General features: G+C 35.9%; 1 pseudogene; it reads left to right on the forward strand.

Annotated features, from left to right (window-relative positions):
- Positions 1-14,748: 14,748 nt before the first annotated feature.
- Positions 14,749-15,527, forward strand: LOC115300415 (annotated as a pseudogene).
- Positions 15,528-16,102: the final 575 nt, after the last annotated feature.

Raw genomic sequence — 16,102 nt, forward strand, 5'->3', positions numbered from 1 at the left:
TTCATTTCATTCAGCTACTTTATTCAACTGTGACTTTCTCAATGATGTCTTCCCTGAATACCCTGTGTGACATAATACCTCTGTTATTCTTTACCTCCCTCTTCTGGTTCATTTTCATTTAGAGCTCTTATTAGTAACTGATATTAATGTTATCTAGTTGTTTATTTGTTCTCTGTTGGCTTTATTTGAATGTAAGTTTCATAAGGTAAAGACTATGCTTTGGTCAGAGCTGAATCATTAGCACCTGTAACAATGCATGTTATGTAGTAGGTATTCAATGAATATTTGTTAATTGAGTGAGCAAATCCCCAGGTTTCCTTGCTTCCACTAACTGGGGTCAAGAAAAAGCATTACATACCCATACTCCCTACTAACCATGCTTACAGACCTGTTACCATCATGTGCCTGGAATCCACCAGAATTAATTTCTTTCACATTTTATCTTTACATAGTTTCTAAGGCATCTGTCACTTCCCAAATCAAATCCCCATAATTCTTTGTACACCCCACAGTCATACCCCTCTATACCTTTCCATCTTCAGATAGTCTTCCATTGTGTTCTCTGGAATTCACAGTTGATCCTTAGAAAAATTCTTTACATCTACAACCACTTTTCTATTGTTTAATTTGCTCTCTTTATCTAATGAAAACTTGGCTCTCTCCCAAAGGTTCTGGTTTCCCTGAAAATCTGTCAGATGATAGCTCTTTTTACTCTTACCACCTTTCTCCTATAGGAACTGGAGTTGGAGTCGGTGCATTTTATTGTTCCTCGTTACTCCTTTCAAAGCAGTCTCTTTGTCCTCTTCCCCCAAATTTCCTATTTTTGAACCTCATGTCATCTAGTACTATATCATTCAGTATCCCTCATTGCCTTACATTCCTAGACCTATATGATTTGGTTATTGACTTTCAGATGCTGGCTCCTCTTCTCTTACATCAGCCTTGTTTTCAATTATAACCTCAATATTTAGGAAGGTCATTCTGTACCCTAAATTCTCTGATCCTTGAATTCCATCTTCCAATGATCTCGTCCTCTACCTGCTTTAAGTAGCCTATCACATTCATTATCAAAAACTACAACCCCTCCACAATTTCAATTACATGTGTTCCTCTCTGATCACCTTCTTTCTTTTACTTTTTTTTTTAAAGGAATCTCCATGTAGAGCTTGAACTCACAACCTTGAGATCAAGAGATGCCTGCTCCACTAACTGAGGCAGCCCGAGTGCCACCCTCATCACCATCTTTCTAATTTACTTTCTCTAATTCCAAACACCAAAAGCTCTGATTCCAATGGAAAATCTAATCAATTGATTCAACTAACTTCTTACTGCCCCCCACCCCTTTGATATTCTCATCCAACCCCTTATCCAATTTAAATTCTACAAGTAATCCTTATAATCACTTCCTGATATACACCTTAACTGCCTGGCTGAGGTTCATTATTTTTACTTGGCAAGACCAAACTTGGCAAGACCACAGTTTGGATAAATCCAGATCACCATTCTCTATGCCTACAGCTCTGCAGCTATACGTATAGAGAAAAATAGACAACCATACTTACTCATCTCAAATTTAAAAATCATAACCACAAATCTAATGGGATCTCTTAATGCCAGTCAGGCAATCATGCAATTTCCAATTCTCTTAATTCCTCCACTCTCCTGTTTCAATTTTCAAATTTTCCAATATATTTACAACACCTCTTCCCCTGTCTTTCCTCTGACCTGATAACTATACATCTGATTTAATGAAGAAAACTGAAATGATAAGGAGAACATTGTAGATTCCCACCACCACATCTTCCCACTTGCCTTATATGAACCCTGCTCCACCCACAACAGTTTATTGCTTTCCCTGTTTCCTTCCTTCATGAGGGTTTTCCTACTTGTTATCCCCATGCCAGAAGTGATCTTCTACCAATGATTAGCTTCCTCCACTCACTCAAGTCTTTGTCCAAGTGTCACTTTTTCAATGAGCTCTACCCGAATCATTTTATTTAGAACCCACACTCCCACGCCTTATACTTCTACACTACTTATCCTGCTCTGCTTTTCCTTTTTCCATAAGATTGGTCAGTTTGTAACACATTGCATAATTTACTTTTTACTATTTATATTTTTAATTAGTTGTCTCCACCATGAAATTTTAAGCTGCAGAAGGCCAAGAATCTTTGACTCTCTTGCTTGCTGATGAATCACAAAAAATAAAAAGATGAAAAGGAACAGAAAATGAAACAAAAAAAAACCCCTAAAACAATTATCAGCCAAATGGTTTCCATCAATTAATACTTATTCCAAAAAAATGTATTTTTTGCTAAAAATATTCATATGAAGACATTGGGTGCACCCTTGTTTTAACTGGGAAAAACAGGAAAATATCAATAGAGAAATGGCTAAAAAGGTTTTATTTATTATATGAATATAACATCATTAAAAAAGTGACATGGAAAAATTCCTGGACATAGAAATTTTTAAAATAAAATAAAACATACACTAAAATCCTCTTAACACATTAAAATTATATATTTATATTTCTCTGTGTATAAATAGATCTAGAAGGAAACACCAAAGTGGTTTGTAACCATGAATATAGACCATAAATTTGATGAGGTATCTAGAGAAAGGTGAACATGGAATTTTTAATTAATTTGTTTGACTTTCTATACTATAATACACTCATCTTAAATTTTAATGTTTATAAAATTTATAGTGCTCATAAATTTAAAAATAAGAAACTTAGGACAAAGAAAAAATATAAGAAAAGCAAGATGAAATCAAGAGTGAAATTAATACCCAAATATACATATAAAATTCTCTATACTTTATAAACTCAGGTTATAAATTTTACTCTGATCTTTTCTGTCAACAACGACCAGTTAAATCATGGTGTCAACATGATTAAAAACAGACTACTTATTCAGGAGATACACAGTATTCCTGGGATCAGTACCTGAAGAAAAGATTCTATCCTGAATTTCTACTGAGTGATGTGTGAGCAGCAACTTTAGCAATATCTTTATAGAAGCTTCAGTGCATTCTGCAGAACTTTTTCTTTTTAAATGTTTTTAATGTTTGTTTATGTATTTTGAGAGAGAGAGAGAAAGAGGGAGAGAATGAGCAGGGGAGGGGCAGAGAGAGACAGAGAATCCCAAGCAGGCTCTGCACCTTCACCAAGGAGCCGACCCAGGTCTTGATCTCGCCAAACATGAGATCATGACCTTAGCAGAAATCAAGAGTCAGAGGCTAAACTGACTGAGTCACCCAAATGCCCCTCTTCTAAAATGTTTTATGGAGACTGCTAAAGTGTAGCTCAGTAATACCGATCTTACAGGTCTTGAGGCTTTGTAGGAGGAGGCTGGGACTGGGCCACCAAGTCATGTGATCAAGAAACATGGCTCTGATACGATCTTGTTTATTCCAAGAGCTTTATTTAGGAAGGAGATAGAAGGAAATAGGAAAATGTTGGTCAAAGGGACAAAGTTTCAGCTATATAAGATGAATGATTCTGGAAATCCAATGTACAGCATGCTGACTATAGTTAATGGTACCTTATTATATACTTAAAATTTGCTAAGAGGGTAGATCTTAAGTGTTTCCACTACATGTACATATATACACAAAAAGAGCTATATTTCGAGTGCCTTAACCTATGGTTCATTATTTTGTATTCTGCAAAAGTAGACTCTTTGGTCAAATATTTGAAAAAAGAATCTATATCAAACCAAGTTAAATGTTTATTTACATTAGGGACTTCCTAGAGCCTTTAATATGCATATATGCATTATAAATCTTTTAGGAGGAGACAGAAAATATTGTGTTTGTCAATCAAAATTAAGTTTGGGACTCTATTTTTGAAAGAGCATCTCCCAGGGCTTTGGTCCCATGCAGCATATTTTGGGTGAGCAATTTGAACAGATGGCCCCTCATGTTATGCAAGTCTCTACAAATAGGGTTTTGTTGTCACTGTTCTTTGTTTGTTTGTTTTCTTTCAATGAGACTATTGGGTGATAGACCTTCTCTTGATCCTATATTTGATTTTAGCTCTATTATTATATTTCCTATTTTTGCTGAGTTAGACTTTTCTTTGTTTTCTCTACCACTTGAGAAGTAGATCAAGAATGGTTTGTGTTATTTGGCACCTAACATTGTCAGCAACTACCACAGTGTTTACTGAATATTTATTGAAAGAAAAACTTAAAAAGATATGTTCACAAGAAGAGCAAAAATCCATGGAATAGTATTTATAGTTCAAAGGTATTTTCCATATTTTAAGGTTTTCTACATACAGAGAGTCAAATGACATATTTTTTTTTTCTCTGAAATGATACCAACCCAATGTGTCAATGATCATGCTGGTCAGAAACTCTGAGTCACAGTTGTACATTTAATTAATAATAATTGGAGGAAATGATAAATATAGTTTGTTTAATAAACAAAATCTTTTAAAATATGAGATCTGACAAGGATAATTAAAATATTTCATGGCAGAAAAAAAAGTTGAAAAACAAGTCCAACTCTCTTGCTTTACAGAAGAGGAAATTAAGTCCAATGAGGTGAAAGAGATTTGCCCACTATCTAATGAAGGGTTTAGAGGTACGTAAGGATTAAAATTCACATCTCCTGACTTCCATGCAGCAGGATCTTTTCTTTTCTCTGTCTCTTTTCTAGATCGCTCTGTTTTCAGGTTTCATTGTAACACTTCTCTATCTCCTTCTCTTTATCATTTTTCTTTCATTTGCATAACATGTGACATTCTCTTGCACATATCAAGGACTCTTGCCGTCTCAGACCAGGAGGCCCCGCGAGTTGGCAGTTAGGGAAGTTGCATTTCTGCTCATTTATTGATGTGAAGCGCTGCTTCTGACAGAGCTGATGCACAGTGACGGGGCAGACTGGCTGAAAACTGGTAGGAGGATTTGGCAACCGCTCTGGGGCCAAACTGAGGCCACAGGCCATATGTCTGGCTCCTCTGTCATAAACGGACGACCAAGTGTACACATTCCCAGGTGTAATGTCACTGGGACCTTATTTGCAAACACATAAACGCATGACATTCAATTATGTTCAGAGGCAATGTTGTCAAAACCACCAAGGAAACAATTTACTGCTCTTACACAGTGTGTGATTCAGAGTGCATTAGCAAGTTCTCACTGCTTCCTTGTGCAAGATGCATTCGAAGAGGTTATTTTGCAGCCCGTTGTATAAGCATGATCCATACACTTAGATAATAGACATTGATCTGATGAAGTTGAGGATTATTACAGAATTGGCTCGGGTGAAAAAGAGCTTATATATGTGCATATACATTAAAACCAGATCATTTCTTTGTAGGTACCACCCAATTAAAGGAAGAAAGAGAAGGTTTTTACAACTAGAAAAGTTATCTGCTAAAATCAGTTGGTGAAAAACTGATGAAAGACTTAAAATTTTGGCTCCACAAAATTCCATTCATGCCAAATAGAGTGACATTTTCTATAGTAGAAAAAAAGACCCTTAATTTATAGAAAATGTGGTGATAGAACAAGCAATCATGTTTTGAGCTTTACAAAAGGCCTTGTAATATCCTTATAATATTCTTGAAATAAAAGCCATTAAATTTAACGGGCTGATTACTAAGTTTCCTTATTGATACCATTACTAGTACTGATAGGAAACACTCAGAAAATTCAATCAGGGAGGTGAATTAGACCTTCATACAACAACAGCAACAACTAATAATATAATAATAATAATAATAATGTCCTTTTACATTGGCATTATGTTTTCAGGTATAATTATGTCCTCTAATTAGTGTGTATTATATGAAATACAGCATTTTGGGGAGGCAGCTCCAAGGGAGCATATCATCCTTATAATAATTTTTTATAATTCTTATCATTTTTATCATTCTTATTTCACAGATTACAAAACAGATTTAGAGATGTTCAATAAGTTACCGAAGGTCATACCACAACAGTACTAGAATCAAAAGCGGGTTATAGGGTGAGTCTTCGAAATCCTAGGGCAGAGTGTTTTCTCACATGATGGTATCTTTCCCATCAAGATCAAAAGGTCTATCTTGTAGTTGCTGCTGCTATAAGGATCAGGAAAAAAAATAGATCAGGAGAGACAGGAGGTATCTGAATCCTAGAAGTCTAAATCCCTAAAAGATGGGTAGTACTCAGGTGACAGAGAAAAATGAAGGGAATTTGGAGAATAAACAATTGATTTAATTAACATTAAGCACAAATAGGTACCAACTATTGTTCTAGGTACTGTGATTCACCTTTGAGTCAAAAAAGACAAGATCCCCAACTTCACAGAGCCTACACTGTAGATGGAATAAGATACACTATGAATAAATAAGCATATTTAAAAAATCAAATGTTAATGTCTATAAAGAAAAAATAATAAAGTAAATGCATAGAGAGTGGTAGAGAAAAGGAACATTTTACCCAAGTGGCCAGGGAGGGCCTCTCCTGGAGACGACCTTTTTAAAAAAATTATTTTTAATGTTTATTTTATTTTTGAGAAAGAAAGAGAAAGAGAGAAAGCATGAGAGGGGGGAGAGGCAGAGAGAGAGTGAGACAGAGAATCTGAACCAGGCTCCTGGTCTGAGCTGTCAGCACAGAGCCCAACACGAGGCTCGAAACCTGAGATCATCACCTGAGCCAAAGTCAGACGCTTAACCGACTGAGTCACCTAGATGCCCCTTGAGATGACTTGAATAGATACCCAGGTAAATAATATTTAGTCTTTCAAATATCCCTGTGAAGCATTTTTCAATATATGAGGCTAGTCATACAGCTGAGGGTTCATTGGGAAGAATCTTACAAATGATGGGGTTCAAGGCAGGATGCCCCAAATATGCCCCCCTGGCATATTAGTTATTTTGAATTAAAGTTATTTAAGAAATAGCTGGTATAAGAACATTGTGACTTTCTTCCTTCTCTCTGAAGGCAGGAAATAAAGCTTCCTGCAATGAATACCCTCCCTGCAGCTAGAGGACAGAATGCATCCTTATCACCATAGATAGGGAATTCAGAGCCAAGAAGGCTGTAGAAACAAACCCTGTTACTTCTTCATTAATTTGCTAAATTAAGCCCAACTTCTTTGTCCTGTCAATTCTTCAAAAAATGTTTCTTTATTTAAAAGGTATAAAATCTGCCTGCTTTGGTCACTTCTTTAAGTTTCATATTTTTATGAACTCCCATATATATGCAGTTAAGTTTGTCTTTCTGTTAGCTTGTCATATCAATTTAATTACTAGACCAGCTAAAGAACTTAAAAGGGAAGGGAGAAAAATTCTTCCTCCCTTAAATACTCTACACTTAAAAATAGAGTTTGTTCCTCAGGGTAGTAAGAAGCCACTAAGAGGTTCTGATTTGCTTTTTTTAAAAGATCATTTTTAAGATTTGAAAGACAACTTTTCTTTCCTCACAGAAGTTTGGAGGGTGTCAGGGACAACAGAAGGAAGCCATCAACAACGACCAAGACAGGCACCTGCACTGTGTCAGCAATGGTGAGCATGGTGCTAAATGATCAGTTTGATGATATATTCTGAAGGAAAGACTGAGAAAATTAATATTTGGTAGTTTGGCTGAAGTGGGAGGTGGGTGAAATGACAGACCAAGCCTACCCCCCCTAAATTTTTGGCTTGACTATTTGAACAAATGAAATGAAGAAGACTCTAAATATGTTATATGTAGACAAGTACATGAGACAGAAAGGTTGTGAGGTGGTGCACGGCTACTAACAGGATATTTATGCTGATGCAGTTAGGAAACAACAGTTGGCTCCACTCGGAGCTGTGTGTTAATGCCATTGGGCTATCCTAGACTGCCACTGGACTATCTTAGATTGTCATTGGCCATGACGAAGCATGGGCAGAACTGAAAGAAAGGCAATCTGCAACCCAGCTATAGCTTCTTGAGCAATAATCCCATCTCTTTGGTATTCATTTTTATTGTCTGTAAATGAAAGGTTTAGCCAGATTAATAATGTTAAATTTATTTCAGGTTCTGGACTACCTTTAGGAACCTAATGATTAGTAATGACTCTTCAGAAGAAAAATGTACGTATATTCAAAACTTTAACACAGAGACCTAAGGACTCAGCCACTGAACATTATCAAAGGTTCCTCAAGTTCAATATGCATGATTCCATACAACATCAAAATAAGCCCAAATCACACAAAACAATCTGTGCCCACTGCAGAATGGCAGACAGCTCACAGCAGAATTGGCCTAGGCATGTGAACTGGTAAATGCCCTCATATTTGTAGCTGTAATGTCAAGGACATTCAGCTTATTGTTCACTGCATATTAGGAGAGAGTACCAAGAATCACAGGGGAGTTTGTCACTGCTTCTGACTGGAGGTGACACATGTCTTTACTAAGCATACTTATTTAGCCAGATTTAATCACCTGCAAGTGGAGCAGAAGACAGAGGCAAGCACGTTTAGTAGGCATTATATTATCTTTCACATGTGCTTTCTTCTTACACAGAAGTCTTCCTAGCTCATGCAGAAACTTTTGGTTAAATAAGTGTAGACTTAATCTAAATGATGGAATACTATGAAACTCAAAATTTTTGAAAAGACCTCTAAGGCATAAAATTATGAGAAAAAGCAAAGTACAAAACAGTGTGGATAGTATGCTGCCACATGTAAGAAAGAGAAAATGAGAATTTATGTTTCTATCTGTTTGCATATGCATAAAAAATCTCTAAAGGACAGTCTGAAGGATTTAGCAGAAATGATTACCTGGTTATGGTGATAAAGTTCATGGATGGGAAAGGCAGGTGAGAAACTGAGTCTTTTTATTGGTTACCTGTTTTTTTTTTACTGTTTTGATTTTTGAACTATATGAGTTATGTTGGCAACTCAAACCATTAAAAGTTAAAAAAGAGTGGCAAATAAAAACTCATGTTCTCGCCCTATGTCTGATCATCTTTATTCTCTATGCTGGAAGGTATCAAGACATGAGTGGCTAATTCCAGAGCTTCCACTTTTATTTTTTATTTTTTTTCAGAGCTCCCACTTTAAGAGAATGACAGTGTCTGATGGAGTAGGGTGGTAATGCATCACCGAACAGCTCAAGCATGGCTTCATTACAGAGTAACGTGCATCATGTCGTGTGTTATTGCTTACTTAACAAATCTCTCTCCATCGTATGGATTAGCCAAGATAAAATACTGCCTGAGATTCCCTGTCTATAGAGGAGGCTTCCATTTGTCAGGATAAGGAGTAAAACTAAGCAATACATTGGCAGATTTCCTGCCCATTTTATTGCAATGCAAATATATAAACCTATAAGAATTTTTGAGTCATAGTTTGATATGGCTTTAATCTTACAAAATTACTGACCTGCATGAACAAAGTTCCCCAAGGGAAAATTATATTTCTTGATAACTTTGTATGTTATTCTAATTTGATATGCATGAAACTCATTATTGTGGTACTATTTTTATTATTGATGGCTTATAGTTTTCAAGGTAAAAACAATATAAAATTGCAATAAAGAGTATAAGATGTTGAATTAGACAGATATGGATTAAATTCCTACCTCCAGTAGTTGTGTTTCTATGAGATTTTCATTACTCTTTCCAGAGTTTTCACTTCTCCATCTGTAAAGTGGGAATAACACTAACTCCTTTATGTAGTTGTGATAACTGAGGTTAGGCATTGAAAATATTTAGCACAACACCTGATATAAGAAACATGCTCTGTCACTGGCTGCTATCATTAATATTACAAAGTGGCCAACTAATCACAGTGTCCTAAAATTTATCTGAAGTAAATGCTACAACAAAATTCAGAAATGAGTCAGATATGATTTCTCTTTCCCAAAGTTATGGTGAGATTTCAGGGTAGATAACAAGTTCCTTTTACCCCTATGATAACCTGCCAAGCTAGGAGTGACAATATAGGCAAGGCCATGCCGGAGCAGCACACGGAACAGGAAATAGCATGGACTGCAGGGTCAAGAAAAATGCTAACATCTGAAAAATGTGGATAGTTGTTCAGATTAATTGAGATATTTTTGGAAATCCACTTATCACATTGTAAGCTCTTATTAAATAGAAGTTCCCCTTAGCATTTTATGGTAAAATGAGAGGATAGATAATTGAGACCATTAAGTCAAGCCATGATTCTAATAGAGTCTGCCATTTAGGAAATAGTCTATATTTGGGGATAGTTAGTAGGGAGTAAAAATATTTGAATAATGTGCCATTGTGGTTTAATTTTACCATGTTATTAAACTTCAGTATTTTGTTTTCTAAAATCTTTTCTCAAAGTTTTGGGCTCTGTATTATTTTAAACATGTTTCTTCTTTAGTTTTAAGCCCAGTCTCTCAAGGGAAATTTAATTTGTATGTTTCTGATTCTTTTACACTTAACTCATCCAAAAGTTATTTTGTAAGAATTCTTTGATGTACAGAAAGCCTTATCATTTTCTTATAATATATTCAAGATTTTTTCCTTTGAAAAATAGAAATCATGTCTTGCTTAAAGTAAATAAACTAAAATATCCAATTTGGGTAAGGGTATAAAATCTTCCCCCTCCCCCCACAACACCTCATTTACTTTCTATTTATAAGCTTTCTCTGTTAGTATCTTGGCTTCCAGCAAGGATCATTCTAATTCAGGAAGGAATTGAAGAGTTTAACCTTCCTTAAGTCAGAAAACTCAATAAATATTTTTTGTTACCTCTGATATATAGAGAAATATGCAAGTTTCCATGGGTGATAGCAATGAGATTGATACAGAAAAATAAAATATAGTGCATATTCTCATGGAGTTTATATTCCAGGGATAGAGATAGGTATATATTAAGGAAATTACAATATTTGGCTGAATAAAACACTCTAAAAGAGGTAAAAGCAAAGTTTTGTCTAAATAGTACAAGAAGAATTGTGAATTCAATCTGAGGAACTGAGGAAAGATTTTTCACATAAGGGGTAAAATTTAAGCCAGCCTTATTAGAATTTCAGAGACTTTTTATAATTCCAATGAGCGAAGAAATTTGGGAAGGTGGAACTTTCTCAGAACCACTTGGGCATATAAACATAACAAATGAAGTTGCTTTTATAACACCAGACTTAATCATCCATTTCCTATATAAAAGGTAGCTACTTTTTTGCATGGACCTCAAGTATATTGTAGTATAGAGGTGGAATTTAAGGAAAGGTATTAAGCAGGCTGTGTTGTAGCTTATGGGCAAGTAATAAATTGTATCATGTATCTTGAATGTATCATAGATAAGCTGCTATATAACGATTGCCACTTCAGATATCTGTGAAATTAGGTGATTAACTAGTTGTTACTTAACCTTCTAATTTCTGTATAAGTCTAAGTACATGAAATAGAAGTTGGTGTTTTGATTTTTTACTTTGCTTTTCTGTTTGGAGTGTCATTGTAACTACTGTATTGTAAATGATGGAAAATAACTGCATATGTTAAAAAATAAATTGTGTTATATTCAAAAAAATAATAATAAATAAATAAATTTAAAAAAAAGAAGCCCTCCCCCCAAAAAAGAACCACTTGGGCATAACATATAAGATGAAGCCAAAAACATGCAGCATTTAAAACAACAAACAGGGAAACAATCTGAGTGTCCTTGAGGAGAGCAAGTAATACAAATGCAGCTTGATCTTTAGAAAGATAAGAATGAGGTGCCTGGGTGGCTCAATCAGTTAAGCATGTATCTCTTGATTTCGGCTCAGGACATGATCTCATATGTTCATGAGTTTGAGCCCTGCGTCAGCATTGCAACTATTTGGGATTCTCTCTCACTTTCTTCTCTTTCTCTTTCTTCTTTCTTTCTCTGTCTCTCTCCCTTTTCCTCTCAAAATAAATAAATAAACTTAAAAAAAAGAAAAGGAAAGAAATATAAAGCTGATGTAAGTATGAAGGGTAAAGAAGAGATGAGGGAGTGTCAGAAGGTTACAAGACCAAGTCTACATGCTTTCACCACTTCAGTAGTTAAAACAAGGGTCAGTGAGGATATAAACTATTGTAAAAGGAAAGAAAAGATGAACAAAGAAGGAAGAATCAATAATGATTCCTGGATTTTTAGTTAAGGTGTTAGTTCTAACATTAGTTAGAATACAGGCCAAACTGACTACAAAAAAGAAACCTTAAAAAAGGAAAGAAAAGTAAGCTAAAACCAGGGCAGTTCAAACAAGAGAGGATTCATATTTTCTTCTCCAGTAATAGTACAGAAGTAGGGGCATGATTTAGGATGGAGTGACTACTCCACAAGGTCATGTACAGGGTTGTGGACATAGCGAAAGCTTGGCTCTTAACTGTGCCCTCAATCCAATCTTTGGAAAGAGAAAAGAGGAAGCAAGCACCTTCCTTTCACAGAAGTGACCCTGAAATTGTATGCATTCCATCCATTCATATCCCATTAATCATATGACTCCAAGAGAATTTTCTATCAGAACCTAAAACTTGGCAGAGTTCAAGAGATTGTTTCCTACATCTTACACTTATATCACTAGTAGAGTTTGAAATTATTTTTGGTGATAAAAAGTAGTAGGCTATAGATCCATGGATGGCAAGGTGAAGGAAGGCAAAACGGATGGGAGGAAATAAAAAAGATAAAAGCCGAGATAAGCCAGTTTATTTTTCCTGGTTTGAGGCCAGTGTCTTGATCCTGATATGAAGACTCTAAAGCTAAACACCCAGCCACAAGTTCCCTGTGTTCGAATGGACCAGTAGAAGTAGGGATCCAGACAGATCTTCTATGAACATCAGACCTGAATGATCATCATGCTTACCAACACTGCTTTTAAAAACTGTGTAGCTATTGGCTAATGCCTGTCACCTGCATAATATCATAAGTTCTAAGCGGTAGGGCCTCTATTTTTCTGCTCAACACTGAATTACCCCATTATGTAGGGAAGTATATATATTTTACCTTATATATTTTAGGAGCTAGACATACACACACATTTTTAAATTTATATCTTGAAAGATGTCAAATCCACAGAAAAACTGAGAATAACACAATAAATGTAAATGTTCACTACTTGTTAATGTTTGCCACATTTGCATATTATTTTCTCTCTCTTCATTCCAAATCAACTGAAAGTAAGTTGCAGATGTTATAACACTATTCTTAAATATTCAAGAAGGAAGGAAAGAAAGAAGAAAGGAAGGAACAAAGACATACCTGCCAGCTACCCTTTTAATTGCTTTACTTTTAAATTTACCAAATCTTTGTGATTTACTTTTCCTCCCGGGATAACTTTGCCAAAATAATTTCTTATTTGCTTCATAGATGCTTTTAACAAGATACTCTGAAGTCATTTACATGAATGCTCTTTCTGAATATTCCGCAAAAATATATTGTTTAAAGAAGCCACTATAAACCAAATGGATCTTAAATTTAAATTTTGTGTTTAAATGGATGCAATTGATCCAAAAAAATAATTGTTAGTTCAAGAAGGAAAAAATGGGGGTGCCTGGGTGGCTCAGTCGGTTAAGTGTCTGGCTTCTGGCTTCGGCTCAGGTCATGATCTCATAGTTCGTGGGTTCAAGCCCCGCATCGGGCTCTGTGCTGACAGCTAGCTCAGAGCCTGGAGCCTGCTTCAGATTCTGTGTCTCCCTCTCTCTGACCCTTCCCTGTTCATGCTGTCTCTGTCTCTCAAAAATAAATTTTAAAAAATTAAAGAAGAAAAAAATGGAAAAAAGGCCAAAATTGTGATGAACTAGCTTTTCTTCACTTTGAGCTCTAGAAATAGTCTTTACTGGATGCTTTTGCTTTACTTTGAGAAGGGTGATTTAAGAATTGTGGTACTTACAAATAGAGATAAGAAAAAAAGTATCTTCAGAATAAAGAGCGTAAAGAATTTCCCTCTGGGAAAGAGTAAATTATCAACATTTTGATGGCATTCATAGATGGTCCTAGAGGAAGTGCTAAAACCTCAGTAAATTCAGGACAATATTATAATTAGACTTTAAGAAGTTAGTATCAGAGAAAAAAAATCAAAGGACTGGTAAAAGCACAAAACTGATGTTAGGAAAATAAATCTATAACTGGTTTCTTCAGAAGTATAAAAAGCACTGTCATTCATAAAGGACCTACTGACTTCACAGGAACCCAGATCTAGTAAATGGTAATATAGAGATAAAACCTCAGATTCATCTAACTATATTTTTCTCTACTCAAATATATTTCTCCCATATACAAGGAGACAATGTAAAGAAAGAAGAGTCCTATTTTGGGAAGGTTTATATATTATTCCCTCAAAGTAAATGAAACTATTATACTGTATATGAATATTCAATTTCAGAATACTAGCCAACAGACTCATTGATGGAGTGCTACAGTGGAAAGCAAATGCTTGTCTTATTTACATTCAGAGCTCAAAAGTTTCATATATACATATATATACACACAAAGATACATATATATATATGCATAAATTGCATATGTATATTTTAGCTTTTTAGTTATGGGATTTTATTCTTACAGTGACCCTACAAAGGAAGTCATGAAACTACCAGCATCACCATTTCAAGATACGGTAACTAAGGAAAATAAAGATTAAATGATTCATCCAATGTTACTCTCTTAGGGCTGCTGCCAAAACCGTCTACACCCACTGGCCACCCGTTGTATTAAACAACTTATTACATAGGGATTCAGAATTTTCAACATCTTTCTTACTATTATTAGTGGAGAGATTAATTAAGCTCTACTAAAATTACAAATCACTACCTTCCTTAGATGGCAACGAGAGCAGAGAGTTTGCCATGAAGGCTTCAGGCACCCCGGGAGAGTACAACGTGCTGGGGTGCTGTCTGTCCACCCCCAAATGCCGCACTCTGCCCTGTATCACACGCAAATCTCTGCACCTGATCGTGTTGTGGCCAAGTCCCACTTCTACTCTTTGTCTCACCTGAGGAAGATGAAGAAGTGTTCAGGGCAATTGTCTACTGGACAGGTGTTCAAGAAATCCCCCTTGCAGGTGAAAAACCTCAGCATCTGGAGGCGCCTGGGTGGCTCAGTCGTTAAGTGTCCGGCTGCGGCTCAGGTCGTGATTTCACAGTTTGTGGGTTCGAATCCCGCATCGGGCTCTGTGCTGACGGCTCAGAGCCTGGAGCCTGCTTTGGATTCTGTGTCTCCCTCTCTCTCTGACCCTCCCCTGCTCATGCTCTCTTTCTCTGCCTCTCAAAAAAAAAAAAAAGAAAAAGAAAAAGAAAAAAACATTTAAAAAATTAAAAAAAAAACCTTCAGCATCTGGCTGCACTATGACTCCCATGGCAGCACCCACAACATCTGCCAGGAATACGGGGACCTGACCACTGCAGGTGACATCCCCCAGTGCTACGGAGACATGGGTACCTGACACCATGCCCAGGCGCACTGGATCCAGATCATGAAAGTGGAGGAAACTGTAGCCAGGAAGCGGTGTCCACTGGCAGCCAAGCAGTTCCACGGGTCCAAGATCAAGTTCCCACTGCCCCACCAGGTCCTGTGTCACCAGCATAACCCACACTTTACCACCAAGAGACCCAACACCTTCTTTTGAATGCAGAGCCTCCCTGTCCCCAGCTCTGCCCAAATAAACTCCTTGGGAAAACTAAAATATAAAAAATAAAATAAAATATAAATAATAAATAAAATAATAAAATTACAAATAACTAATCAGATCTATTATTATTAAGAAGTTATTTAAAATGTCACTGATCATATAAACCTTTTCTAAATAAGATTCCTTAATCTGAGATTACACTTGTCACACTTACCATTTTCAGCATTGGATAGACCAAGACTTCTACCTTATCCTAATGTATAAAGCAAACATCAAGAGAAAGTGGAGGTGTGCCTACACCTCAGGATTATTACAAAGATCTTAACTGTTATCTAGGATGAACTTCTTAGTATTTTTGGAGTCTCCTTAAAAATCTGATGGAATGCATGGTACCCATTTGAGAAAATTAAATAAATAAAACAAAGAAAATCTAAAAAAATAAAAAATAAAAAGACCAGGAAATATAAAGTTGGAGCAGATATAGATGGGACAGTTCATTCACTACAGGTTAAGAAACCCCGGTCTGGGAATATGGAATTGAATCAATGTGCTAGCTTTGGAACATAGTAAGA

This window comes from Suricata suricatta, chromosome 8 (assembly GCF_006229205.1).
Source record: "Suricata suricatta isolate VVHF042 chromosome 8, meerkat_22Aug2017_6uvM2_HiC, whole genome shotgun sequence".
Classification (NCBI taxonomy): Eukaryota; Metazoa; Chordata; class Mammalia; order Carnivora; family Herpestidae; genus Suricata; species Suricata suricatta.